The 12,996-nt window shown below is 42.8% G+C and overlaps 1 long non-coding RNA gene across 1 annotated transcript in view; it reads left to right on the top strand.

Moving 5' to 3' along the window:
- LOC146685188 (uncharacterized) overlaps nucleotides 1-8,897 on the top strand; it is a 35,495-nt gene extending 26,598 nt beyond the window's left edge. Inside the window, exons 3-4 of the long non-coding RNA XR_014917209.1 lie at nucleotides 8,199-8,345; nucleotides 8,430-8,897. This is a non-coding gene — a long non-coding RNA (uncharacterized LOC146685188). The remainder of the gene's footprint in view (nucleotides 1-8,198; nucleotides 8,346-8,429) is intronic.
- Nucleotides 8,898-12,996: the final 4,099 nt, after the last annotated feature.

Genomic DNA, 12,996 nt, shown 5'->3' with positions numbered 1-12,996 from the left:
CTATACAAATTAAACCAGGATGTTTTCAGGTCGGTGGTCATCTCTGTAGTAAGAAATATGAAGCTGATTTGATTGGTTGGTTTGAGCTCCTCCAGTGTATGACTCCATTCTGTCCAAAACCTCTCAGTTAAAAGCCAACGTATTAGCAATGTCTTACTGGTGGGGAAGAAGATTCCAGATTATTCAAAAATTGTTCTACTTGCACATTCTTCCACTCACCAAAACTGAAGCACAACCTTCCTGTACCTAACGAGCTTTAATATTAATGAGATAATTCCATTAAAAATGCTCCAAAAGGCACCATAAACATGTTGGACAGCTTTACCAGCTACAGCTGCCTGTGACGGGATACCTGCCAATGGATGTGGCCACAACCTGAAATATATTCAGCCGTCCTTGTTTTAAAAAAGAAGAATCTTTCTAAATCTGTGTGTACCAGCAGGTGTCACCAACACTGAACCCTCTGATGCTTCAGTCAAATCTGGACACGTATGACTGAGCTCATGTTGTGTCTGAGCTTGAGAGGTGACATCATGGTGGTGGTGAGGTCATACAGTAGATATTACTGATGGCGGCAGTCACTGTGCCAACATAGAATATTCTATTACAGGGTGTGTGCGTGTCCACTCAGCTCTCTCATCTTTAATAGATGCCATCTCTTCCACTCGAAGAGTTCCTGCCGTCTCGCCTCCATCAGACACATCTGAGGACTCTAACCTGAAACGCTGCTTTCGTGAAATTTAAAAACATCTCTGAGGATTATTGTGTTTGTTGTTCAGTTCTGTGATCCTGAAGCTTTCACAGGGAATGTTGATGCCATTTCTCATTCGGTTTTAGTTAACTGAATATGAGTCATTCAAACACGAGCTTCTTCCTCAGCACTGTTGCCGTACAGTAAGAGGTTCGAGGGTTCGATATCGTTACCTTCACGTTCTCTGTGTGTCTGCGTAGGGTTCCCCTAAAAGCTTCATCAAAGACATGGTAGCATAATTCTCAAAGCATTAACTGTATGTGGGCTTTTATTTTGAAGATTTGCTGGAGTCTGTGTTTTGTTCCTGTGTCTGACTTTCTGGGTTCCTCGGCTGCTTCTGCACAGCTTATGCAAAACATAATCCCACCACTATTTTAAGGAACAAGGAGTGCAGAGCTGCTTCTGAAACGTGCTGTGAAGCATGTGCTGGAAATGCAGGCGTGCATATTGAGTGGGTGCAGTCAACTCTGGAACACGTCACAAGTGCACCGGATATATTCCTGTGGGTACAACTCTCTGTTTCTATTTATGACGCTTAGTCACACAGACCTAGAGACTAGTCGGCAACCCTCTGACAACCTCCGGTTGCTAAGGTAAAACGTAGATTCCAGTTGATTGCTGGAGGTTGTTGCCTGTCGTTTTTTTTTTTTGCCAAAACCAACGTGTTTCAAAAGCTAAAACTTTTATTTTGAAGGAGAACAGTCTTCCTTTTCACTTTGTATCACACTCCTCACAGTTTCTCGACTGCTAAGTGAGTATTTGCAGTCACATGTTGTGACTGGTTTGTGGCCATATCACAATGGTTTGGTCCCATCGGGGAAAATCTCCCAATAGCCTGAACGTCATTTTGCCCTTTTCTGACTGCTTAACGTGACCAGTGATGATACACAGTCAATGGACGTCTCAGAATTTATTTATATCACGCCAACTAAAGAGAATACACTCTCGAGCCAGTTTTATTGTGAGGTAAAGATCCGAAATTATTACAGAGAGAACTCCAATGATCAAATGTTCCCATATGAGCAGTGCTTGGGAGAGCTGAGGAGAAAGAACGCTCTTTGAAGAGGAAGAGGCGTTTTGGGAGACCCGGGCTCTGAACTCATCCAGCTGGGGGGTGAGGGGAAAGAGACGAGATGAAAAGATGGGGCATAAAGAGACTGAAATCAATCAAACTGGGGGCTGGTTCCAGAGAAGAGGGGCCCAATAGCTGAAGGCTCTGCCTCCCATTCTACAGGGTGGGCCATTTATATGGATACACCGTAATAACATGGGAATGGTTGGTGATATTAAAGTCCTGTTTGTGGCACATTAGTATATGTGAGGGAGCAAACTCCTCAAGATGGGTGGTGACCATGGTGGCCATTTAGAAGTCGGCCATCTTGGATACAACTTTTGTTTTTTCAATAGGAAGAGGGCCATGTGACACATCAAACTTATTGGTAATGTCACAAGAAAAACAATGGTGTGCTTGGTTTCAACGTAACTTTATTCTTTAATGAGTTATTTACAAGTTTCTCTTTGTTCACAGCCATTGACATGTCGAAGAGGTTAACACGTGAGGAGCGGATCGAAATTGTGTTGATATCTGGTGAACGCAGTAACCGGGTCATTGCAGCAGATTTCAATGCAAGACACCCTACGAGACCACCCACCTCCCATGCTACAGTCAGCAAACTGCTTGCTAAGTTTCGTGAAACTGGTTCAGTGTTGGATTTGCCAAAATGTGGACGCAAGAAAACTGTCACTAATGAAGAAACATCAGTGGCTGTCCTAGCTTCATTCAGCAAGAGCCCACAGCGTAGCACTCGCCGCATGTCACTGGAGAGTGGCATTAGTGGAACATCCCTTGGGCGGATATTAGCTAATCACAAATGGCACCCTTACAAACTCCAGCTACTGCAGCATCTCAACGAGGATGACCCAGATCGGCCACAGAATTTGCAGAATGGGCAAAACAAAAGTTGGAACAGGACCCTCAGTTCATGCAGAAGATTTTGTTCAGTGATGAGGCAAACTTTTATGTGAATGGTGAAGTTAACAAACAAAACCACCGCTATTGGTCTGAAACTAACCCACATTGGATGGATCCCTCCAAGGCTGTTGGAACAACAAAAGTGATGGTTTGGTGTGGTATATGGGGTACAACGATAGTGGGTCCATTCTTCATCAATGGAAACCTCAAGGCCACTGGATATTTGAAATTGCTAAATGATGATGTGTTTCCCTCTTTGTGCACTGAAGCTGGCACGTTCCCTGAGTTTTTCCAGCAAGACGGTGCACCACCACATTATGGGTGCCAGGTCCGAGCATTCCTAGATGAACAGTTTCCTGGAAAGTGGATTGGTCGTCGTGGGCCAGTTGAATGGCCCCCAAGGTCTCCCGATCTGACCCCCTTAGACTTTTATCTTAAGGGTCATCTGAAGGCAATTGTCTATGGTGTGAAGATCCGAGATGTGCAGCACCTGAAACTACGGATACTGGATGCCTGTGCTGGCATTTCTCCTGCGGTGTTGCTATCAGTGTGTGAAGAGTGGGAGGAGAGGGTTGCATTGACAATCCAACACAATGGGCAGCACATTGAACACATTTTATAAGTGGTCAGAAACTTGTAAATAACTCATGAAAGAATAAAGTTACGTTGAAACCAAGCACACCATTGTTGTTCTTGTGACATTACCAATAAGTTTGATGTGTCACATGGCCCTCTTCCTATTGAAAAAACAAAAGTTGTATCCAAGATGGCCGACTTCTAAATGGCCACCATGGTCACCACCCATCTTGAGGAGTTTGCCCCCTCACATATACTAATGTGCCACAAACAGGACTTTAATATCACCAACCATTCCCATGTTATTACGGTGTATCCATATAAATGGCCCACACTGTACTTTTAGAAACTCTAGGAAGCACAAGTGAGCCTGCAGCCTGAGTGGGAAGTGCTGTGTTGTGATTATACTGTGAGGTCTTTAAGATACGATGGGGCCTGGTCACTCGGGGCTTGTTGAGGCTCCGGACAGGAGCAGCTAGTTCACAGGAAAACAAGATCATTCGGCTCTTTGTGTTGCCCTGGAGCCACCTGTCAGCTTACAAAGAATCTTTCCTGTCAGATTTTGCTCCTGTAAATCAAAAACAGACTTGAGTCTAATCGGGTTTACAGCGAATGGCTGAACAGAGCGTCAGTTAACCACAGACCCAATTTAATTCCGTTATGGAAGCTAATAATGTGAGTGAAGTCATCCATAACAGCCGGGAGTGATATTTCTCAGATGTCTCTAGTGATGTTGAGGTCATTTATTGTTTTGTTTTTTTTAATATTTTTTATTTATTTTATTTTGCTGTGTTATAAGTGAACACCCTTCTCTGTGTCTGACGTATTGTGACTTTTATTGTGAAATCCCAGAGAGGCTGCAAATAGTCCTAATGAGCCGCAGAGGTTAAACCACCTGGCAACAGCCGGGAAGCTTTTGCATCATTTATGATAGGTTCTGAGCTGGTCACATGATGCTACGTGTCATATTTAATGAATGAAGTCTGGCCATCATATTAAATCTTCACGTTTACAGCAGAAGGAACTCAGTCTAAAGTGTTCTTATATGGCCAGCTGTCTCGTGACCGCTTCTTCTTTTGAAATATAAATGAAAGGCATTAACACCTGAGCACCAGAAGGATGCTCGGGTTTGCCTTTTTCCTTCTTATAGCTTGAAAACAAAGATTATCTGGCATTTGATGAAAAGTTCACAAAATGATTTCTAACAATGTCGGGAAGATTAAACAAAATGTACCAAGAAAAGTCTTTAAAACCCTCAAAGGTACCGTCAGTTATTATATAGAAAAAAAATGTTGCTCTCATTAATGTACATTGATTAGAGTGTAGTTACATCTTCCAAAAAAACTGATATGTTCTTATAAACTTAGGCCTTGGCACCAGTTTGTGGAAGTCGCCATGCTGAGCCGCCATCTTGAATACAGTGGCTGTAACGGGCTTCGCCCTTCCACCTAATCGCATTCATGTATGTAGTACACCGTATAAGTTACTTTTATCACAAAGAGCTCTTTTAATTTATAAATAAAAGTGTAACATTTGGACATTAGAATTTTACCTACCGTATTTTCACGACCATAAGGCGCACTTAAAAGTCTTAGATTTTCTTCAAAAAGTACGGCACGCCCTATAGCGCAGTGCGCCCTGTGTGTTGTAATGAGGACGTAGTAGAGAACAACGTGAGAACGCTAAAGGGTGAAGTGTGGCGGAGTTGGAGGAAAGACTCGAGCGGTGGATCATCGAGCAAAGAACGAGCGGGAGAAGCGTTTCGACGGTCACCATTCGGCTAAAAGCAGTTTCACTTTCACTTTTTATGAAACTGCCATTTTTCCATCAGGACCGGGACTACGGTAGCGCAGCAACTTCCAGCAGATTATAAGGAAAAGCTGGCCATCTTCCGCTCCTACTGCAGCAAACACATCGGCGACAAAAACATCCAGCCCAGCCACATCACAAACATGGACGAGGTCCCGCTCACTTTTGACATCCCGGTGAGTCACACTGTGTAGAAGAAGGGGACCAGCACGGTAGCGATACGCACAACGGGGTATGAAAGGTCGTCTTTTACTGTTGTGCTTGGCTGCGATGCTAATGGACAGAAACTGCCGCCTATGGTGATTTTTAAGCGAAAGACTTTGCCTAAAGAGAAGTTTCCAGCAGGAATCATCATTAAGGCAAATGAAAAGGGCTGGATGGATGAGGAAATGATGAAAGACTGGCTGAGGGAGGTGTATGTAAGGAGACCAGGTGGTTTTTTCCACGCATCACCATCACTCTTAATCTGTGACTCTATGCGTGCCCATCTCACAGCCGATGTGAAAAAACTAGTGAAACAAATGAACTGTGAGCTTGCTGTCATTCCGGGAGGCCTGACAAAGGAACTCCAACCGCTGGACATCGGTGTGAACCGCCCGTTCAAAGTAAGGCTGCGAGTGGCCTGGGAGCGATGGATGACCGATGGAGACCACAGTTTCACTAAGAGTGGAAGGCAGCGCCGGGCGAGTTACGCCACAATTTGCCAATGGATTGTAGATGCTTGGGCTAACATGTCTGCTGGCACTGTTGTTCGAGCTTTCGCAAAAGCCGGCATCATTTCCGAGGAGCCGCACGGCACGGAAAGTGACTCTAACGGTGAAGACAGTGAACCTGGCATGTTTGATGGAGATTTAGCGCAGCTGTTCAATTCAGACACAGAGGATGAGGACTTCGATGGGTTTGATTGATGATACAAATGTGAGTACCAAACTTTGTTTTGCTCCTGCTTTATTTTTAAATATGCACACTTGTATGCTTGTGTGTTGTTGATGATGACGATTACCGGCAATAGAAATGTGAGTAAGGTACCGAACTCAGGTTTGCTCCCGCTTTATTTTTAAATACGCATACGGTACTTATATGCGCCCTATGATCCAGTGCGCCTTATGTGTGTGTTAGATACAGTAATGGCACACATAACTGAGACTGCGCCTTTTAGTACAGTGCGTCTTATGGTCGTGAAAATACGGTAATTTTGCTTTTTTATGAAGCCAGCAGGACAACGGCAGGATTCTCCGTGAGGTCTCCAGTCTGGTTATAAGATCCATGATCCATTATCCATAAGCCAAAGTCCTGTACACGAAAACCAGGAATGAGAATTGTAAAACATTTTGCATATAAAGGAATATATTACACGTAAGGGTCAAAGGTCATACTCAGCCAGTCAGTGCTGTTCCTTCACCTGTCACAGCAGTATAATCATCCGTCTTCTCCTGTTAATCTGGAACATAAGGAGTTAATCTGTGACTCACAGCATCTCATTCATAACCGAGACCATCAAAGACTTTTCTTCATCCTGTAATCCCTCGCTGTTACTAATCCCTGTCTTCTCCGCTCTTCTCCATCTTCCTTTATTTCCAGTTTTCATCATTTATTCCTTTTCTGCGGGATCCTTAATCTGCTTCTCGCTCCGTTCACATCACCATATTCTCTCTCTCTCTCCTCGCTCTGCGTTGGCTTCTTTCGTCTTCTGTATTTTTATACCCCTCATTTCTGTGCGTCTCCATTTCCTTTATTTCATCTCAGAGTACTGAAAGTAACAAACCATCAGGCTTTCAGAAAATGATCACAAAATTATTTGGGAGATGCTGGTTTGGACTGACATGTTTTCCCTGATGAAACCCACCTGCTTCTCTTGTCTTCCTGTCAGCAGTTGGTCTGCATCTCCACATGTACAGTAACTCTTTCTAATAGCGATGGCTTATTTCCCCGTAGTCCTTCTGCAGAGCAGCAGGATTCACACAGGGAGAGCTAACCGTTCCTGACGTGCTGTTTGTGGTTGTTTCGTGCTTTTGTGGCATGTTGAATTATATTTTGTTTTGCGAGTTTGTGGTAAGCAAACGACTGAAAAATGAAGCCAAAGCCTCAATGCCAAAAACCTGCAGCTCCTCTAATGGCCACTAGAGGCTCTCTGGAAAGTGAATCAGCCATGAAACTACCTGCTGTAGAAATCACTTTTGGTCTCTTACTACTAACAGATTTGCAGGGATTTCCTTTAATAAGTATCTGAGTTTTTTTAAGGCTTAATGTTTCTGGCGTCGTTGACGGGTGTACCTACACTGCTTCACCTCCACTGACTTCAGTCACTGAACCTTTCCTCTTTGTGCTGTTTCTCCCTTTTGGAGAATTTTTTTTATCAAATTATCTGACGAATTATGTGACTTGATGTAGGGTTCGAGAAGTCTGTGCTTCAGTTTTGGTGATAAAAGTCTTGTATTTTATTAGTCTGTTGCTCAGCCCTGATTGGCAGATATCTATACAGTTTAGTTTATGGAAGCTGCTCTCCGTAGCAGAGCCAAACTATTTACTTATTTATGTATTTGATTTGCATATGGCTGTAGGCCAAATATTCTTGGTGTTTTTTCTTGCTCCTATGTGCAAAGCAGGGCTGAATTCTATAAGCAGAGGACATATATGAGGTTGTATGATATATTATCTGATTAAACAAAAATCTGGAATCTTTTTGCTGAAAGCTAGTTGCAGTCTGAGCAGGCTGTTGTGCCCATGTGTAAAAATGCTTCTGCAAAATAAAGAAATAAAAATGTGTGGTAGCTGCTGTGCCACACATTGAGCCATGGTCTTGGGGAGGTAGGCTGTTGTTTCTCTCTCTGTGTAGCTCTGGGCACTTTCATGTCTGGCACCAGCTTTGAGTGGGTCAGCTCTGCGTTCACCCCCCACACACCTGCAAGTTGTTTCCAATTGTGTGGCTGTGTATTTAGGAGCCAGCTCTGGTGATGGATCTCCACCTGATCATTATTTCCACCATGGGCAATTTGGCTCCGTTCTTCATCCTCGTTTCCCCAAAGTTGCTTGTTGCCTCCTCTGCAGAGCTTCGTACCCAAAGACTCACTCTTACCTGTTCTATCTCAGTCGCAGATTCTGTCAGCAGTTTCGTTGTATCCCTGTGGAAAACTTTCCTGTCACTGGAGACTCACCTGTCCACCCACTGTCCACCACCCGCACCAGAAGACTCTGTGAGCCTTTTTGCAAATACCCCTATTATCGTATCTCTGCAAAGTAAGGCTAACAAACACACTAATCAAAGCAGCCATTCATACTTCTCCACTTACCTGTACTGACTCCCTTCCTCTCCCTCCACAGACCCTCTCAGACCTGCGGTGCTGTCTTTTGTTCCTGCCTGCTCCAGTCCCTGTTATTTACTTCACTCATGTAAACACTGTAAACCTGCTTTTCACTGTCTGAGTCTGCTTCCTGGGATTATTTAAAAAAGGGCAATCATGACAATCAGGATGTTTGTATGTTTTACCTGTCAGTCCAACCAAACACAATATAAACCATTACAGAGAAATCTGAGGGGGATTTCTGAGAATCTAAAAACGCCTAAAGAGCATCTGAAACTTGGCTCACTGTGTCCGTAACATGAATGATCATGGAGTCTGTTCAGTGCTCTGATAGCAAAGATGAGCAGAGGTACCGGTCGTGTCAGCAATGTGGACCGAGCCGTTATTGGAGTTGTAAAGTTGTGTTTAAATCATAATTTGGGGCGAAACTTTTATATTTTTTGAAGCACTGGCCTCTGAAAATAAAGTTATTTCTTTGTCCCTCTCATTTCACTATGGGCTTCCAAATAAATGCCTGGATTTGTTCCAAGATGGCTGCCTAGCTGTGAGACTTGCTTCCAGCAGGACTTTGCTCTGGCTCCAACAGACCAACATGGCTGAGGCCAGAAGGCGAATGTTGAGGCTTCAAAATGTGGAGCCCAGAAACCAGTGGGGCCATCATGTGTGGTTACATCATTATCTCCATCTTTATCTTTCTGATCATTTTCTAGAATATCTTCTCCTCCTTTCATCCTTTCACGCCCTCTCGTCTTATTTGCTACTTTCCTTTTCCTTCATCCTTCTCTCCTGTCCAGAGTCCATTTTTTCTTCCTCCTCTTGCCTATATTTCACTAATCGTTTTATCCATGCAGCATGGCTCTCACTCTCTCTCTCTCTCTCATGCACACACACATGCACACAGCAGAAGGACACATTACCCCCTGTATGAACCGACTCAGCTCTGCCAGGATCAGGGGGGCTGCACAGTGCTGATAACACTCTCTCTCTCTGGAGACTTCAGCCGTCTCTGGTTTCATGTTGCGGCCGATCGATGAGTCTGAAGAATATTTCTGTCAGAACGCACGAAGACTTAAAGACAGAACCAACAATGAGATGGCGAATACGATGAAGCATGCACAGCAGTTAGACGTGATGTGTGTCGAGACGGAGGCCGAAGCCTGAAAGACCTCAGAGGATCAGAGTCTGCTTCACGTCTGCTGGTGTCAGTTTATCAAACACGATCCAGCATCGTGGGAAGTGCTGCCAGCGCCCCCTGCAGGCTGAAGGCTTCAGCTCATCTGAAACTGGACACATCTCGGTCCCTTCAGCTGAACCTCACTCTGCTTTTTTTCATATAAGCATTGTTCCAGATTATCTTCAACTGCTTTCTTAATATTGTTTCCATTTCATGCATCATGCTGAGAGTCACAAAGAGAAAAAATGGTGTAAGCTCCCCTACAGTCTGCAAAAAACATAGCTTTTCACAAGTGTTTGTGTTGTTCTGTAAAATATATAAGTAGCAAGGTCCTAAATCTGTTAAAGTTTAGACAACATTAGTATCTGAAACAGTAAATCATCTCAGCGGTGATGCAGGGTTAACAGTTTGGATAGGTTGTTGCTATAGTGTGACTGAGATGACAGGACTTAAATACCAAAGTACCTGTTCAGCTCCTGCAGCCACGGTTGGACCCGAGTGCAGACACAGACCACAGGAAGAGCTAAAAGGTTTATTAACAACATAGAGATTTTGCTGTAAAGATCATTTCAGGGCTCCTCTCAGAAGTGGAGAAGGGAGGGCTGCAAATTTAACAGGTGAGTGAGCAGGAAGCAGGTAAGTGATCTGGTTTTGAATGAAAGTCCAATTAATTCCAAACAGGTGCTGAGACAGTCCAACTGAGCTGTGAGAGAGCACACCAATAGCTTCTTGGAAAAGGAGACAAGCTGAATACCAAGAAACTAGACCAAGAGGAAGAACTAAGTGAGCCTGATGTAACCGCTGAGACGGCTGTATGATCAGGTAAAGCTGGAGACGACTAGTGCTGCAGATGATCGGCAGATGTGTATCAATGAATTGCACAGCACCATGCGGAGACTGGCCCTCTCAGCGATCTCCATCATCAGGCCGGAGACTTTATTGCAATTTATAGTTTGTGCAGTTCACCTGGTAACAACCCTAACAGGGTTTAAGGTTAGGCTTTGCTTTTGCTTTAGCAACATGCTAAACAGGCTAATAACCTTTAAATTAAAGAAGAAGAAGAAGAAGCCATCTTTCATTTTTCCATTTTGTGTTCAAAACAGGACAAGACTCTTACCTCTATCTAAAAGTTATGCCCTTTACATTTTTACATAATATGGTGCCATTTTGGAGCATTTCAAATTGCTTTACATCAATACAACCATTAGATCCCATATTTTAATAATATTCATTGATTAACACCACAGTTACAACATAAACTGCTAAAATTCACTATAAAGGGGTAAAAGGGGGCTGATATGGATGGCTGAATGATCAATACCCCCCACTCCTATGGTGCATGAGTTCAGCAAAGGTCCTCACAAAGATATAAGCACAAACCTTTGTGTGTGTGTTCACTATAATGACTTATTAATCTGTCCATCGCTCATCCGCTCGCTTTAGCCACTTTTACGATACTGCACTTTCAGTCGGGTTTCAATTGGCTGTTTAGAAAAAGCCATCATCCAATGAAGCATGCTGCTGCCTCTGTGTGTTTCTACTCCACCCGACAACTGGAGGAAACCTTTTAAAGAGTTTAATGTGTGATTTAGGATGTCTGAGCTGGGGTGAGGAGTAGAAGTAGGGAGGGGGAAGAAAACCAGAGCGAGAAGAAGAAGAAGAGAGAGTGGTGGAAAATTCTAAAAACAGACAGAGAGGGAGATAAACAGTCTTTATGAGCGCTGACATTTTTATGAAGCAGAGTGAGTGTGTGTGCATGTGGTCTTGTTTTTCTGTTTTTATGGAGTCTGAGATCGTGTGTGTGTGTGTGTGTGTGTGTGTGTGTGTGTGTGTGTGTGTGTGCGCACGCACGCACTCTGCTGCCCTCAACAGCTACTGGCTGGTACAGCAGCAGAGGTACTTTTTGTAAATTCCTGTTTAAAAATAAATAATAATTTCAAACATCAACAGAATGTAACAACCAGTTAATATCATTTCATGTCCCAAAAGATCTGAATATGAATTAAAAACAGGCCCATGCTAGCGTTCATGCAATACCAATGTGTACCACAAGAGGGCGCAGCAAGTCAATGTAATCATTATTTAATTAGTGAATTGAGCACATCTTCATTTATAATGTGGACCTGGCAAAGACAAAGCTGCTCAAACAAGTCACACATCCACTAGAAAAAATTACAAAAACTACATAATTACGTCAAATCTTAGTGCAGCATATGCAGAAACATGTACAAAAAATGTCTAGCAAGGTTTATATGCTGTTGTTTTTTTATTGTATTTATTATTTGTTAAGACAAGATAAGATAACTCTTTATTGTCATTGCACAGTCATACATAGTACAATGGTACAATGAAATTGGAAAACTGTCCCACGTCGGCAATACATACAACACAACATGACACGACACAACATGACACCGTAACTTAACTTAGTGTCCTGGGTGTGTACAGTCCCATACAAAGCTGCGTGCCCTCTTGAGACAGCGAGTGTTGTACAGGTCCTTCAAAGATGGAAGAGGATGTCCGGTGATTTTTTGGGCCATATTAATGACCCTCTGAAGTGCAAAGGTGAAAAAAATCAAATATATAAACAAAATTAAGAAAAATTCCTTCCTTTTCTGGGACTGATCTTTTAATTGACTGAAGTTAAAAACATGGCCTGTGGTCTGACTAATCAATATTTTAAAATCCTTTTGATAATCACGGATACAGCGTCCTCCAGGTTAAAGAGGAGAGGGACCACATAGGTTATTAGAGTCCATTTTTTCCTTTGGTATGGGTAATATGCACCTCTGTAAAGGCACCATTAATGCTGAATGTTAGTAAAATAACAAAAAACCAAAATACGTGTTCCAAACTGGCCCAACTGTCCTCCAGACACAATGAAGACATTTATTACATTATGAAATATGTCTGTGAAGGTTCTCAGTCATCCAGGTCATCGTGGTCAAAGGAGCTTGCAAAGAAAAGCGTCTGGACTTCTTTAAGTTACTTGAAGACGTTTCACCTCTCATCCGAGAAGCTTCTTCCCACTAGGTTTATATCTGGGACTCTCCACCATTTGACCTTAGAACTGAAGAAGCTTCTCGGATGAGAGGTGAAACGTCTTCAAGTAACTTAAAGAAGTCCAGACGCTTTTCTTTGCATTATGAAATATGACAAAATGTTAAGCAGCTGTAATATCCCAACCATTTAAACCATTGTGATGACCTAAAGATCATGTTAGAATAAAAACAAAAACCCCAAAACAAAACAATAAAGTCCAGTATTTTCAAAGGTGTAATATTGTCTTTTAATGATTTCCAAATTATTCCATCCTATTTTTAGTTTTTTTTAGCTGTAATTTAAGTCAGCTGTAATTTTTTTTAAGTCAGCTGACTAAAGATCAGTAAGGATTATGAGAAAACATTTTTGC

The sequence above is a fragment of the Copadichromis virginalis genome, linkage group LG20, assembly GCF_057382275.1.
Source record: "Copadichromis virginalis isolate Kocher_CV1m ecotype Utaka linkage group LG20, C_Virginalis_male_GT1.1, whole genome shotgun sequence".
Lineage (NCBI taxonomy): Eukaryota > Metazoa > Chordata > Actinopteri > Cichliformes > Cichlidae > Copadichromis > Copadichromis virginalis.
The sequence above is the reverse complement of the archived record's forward strand: the minus strand, read 5'-3'. Positions and strand labels throughout refer to the sequence as shown.